The sequence below is a fragment of the Cebus imitator genome, unplaced genomic scaffold (assembly GCF_001604975.1).
Source record: "Cebus imitator isolate Cc_AM_T3 unplaced genomic scaffold, Cebus_imitator-1.0 Scaffold415, whole genome shotgun sequence".
Taxonomy (NCBI): Eukaryota; Metazoa; Chordata; class Mammalia; order Primates; family Cebidae; genus Cebus; species Cebus imitator.
In genome coordinates, this window is record NW_016107730.1 from 1,314,332 (window position 1) to 1,315,695 (window position 1,364).

Sequence of the window (1,364 nt, forward strand, 5' to 3'; positions counted from 1 at the left end):
AAAAAAAAAAAAAAAAAAAAGTACATGCATGTAGTCATCACACAGGTAAATCAAGAAACATATTGCTAGCAGGGGGCGCCCTGAGAGGTCCCTCCTCAGTCACAGCTCCCTCCCCAGATAACTACTGCCTTCACTGTGAGCCCGAATCATCTATCTCCTGGATTACTTCAACATCCTTCTAAGTATGTCTTCTTGGCCTACCCTCCCCAACTTCCTTCTCAACACAATAGTCAGAAGATTCCTTTTATTTATTTATTTAGACAGAGTGTTGCTCTGTCACTCAGGCTGGAGAGCAGTGGCACAATCTTGGCTCACTGCAACCTCTGCCCTCTCAAGCAATCCTCCTACCTCCTGACTCAACCTCCCCAGTAGCTGGAACCACAGGTGCATACCATCATGCCCTGCTAATTTTTGTGTGTGTTTTTTGGTGGAGAAGGTGTTTTGCCATGTTGCCCAGGCTAGTCTTGAACTCCTGGGCTTAGGCGATCCTGCCTTGGCTTCCCAAAATGCTGGGATTACAGGCTTGAACCATCATGCCCTGCCAGAAAACTCCTATTAGTTTTTTATTTTATCTTATTTTAAGACAGAGTCTCATTCTGTCTCCCAGGCTGGAGTGCAGTGGCGCAATCTCTGCTCACTGCAACCTCTGCCTCCTGAGTTCAAGCGATTTTCCTGCCTCATCCTCCTCAGTAGCTGGGATTACAAGTGCCCACCACCACGCCCAGCTAATTTTTGTATTTTTATTGGAGACAGGGTTTCGCCACATTTGCCAGGCTGGTCTCAAACTCCTGACCTCAAGTGATCAGCCCTCCTTGGCCCCCCAAAGTGCTAGGATTACAGAAGCCACCATGCCCGGCCTTTTTTAAAATTTGAAACACAACTTTGCTCTGTCACCCAGGCTGGAGTGCAGTGGCACAATCATGGCTCACTGCAGCGAAGTGCCACCACATCCAGCTAATTTTTGTATTTCCTGTAGACACAGGGATTCACCGTGCTGCTCAAACTCCTGGGCTCAAGTGATCTACCTGCAGCAGCCTCTCAAGGTGCTGGGAATACTCTTTGCACCATTGCCTCCAGTCCCATTCAGCTCTTGAAGAATGCCTGGGCTCCTTCAAATGTGTCTCAAGACACATTTGAGATTGTACTGTATTGTTCAATATGACCAGTTTTTGGTCATATTGAACAACACAGTACAATCTCAAATGTGTCTCCTGGCACATGTGTATGACATTTTACAGAGCATATGCCTAGGAGTAGAACTGTAGAGTTGTAGTGTATGTGGCTCTTTGATTTTAGTAGATAATGCCAAATGGTTTCCAGAGAGTTTACATCAATCTATCCTCTCACCTTTTTTTTTTTTTTTT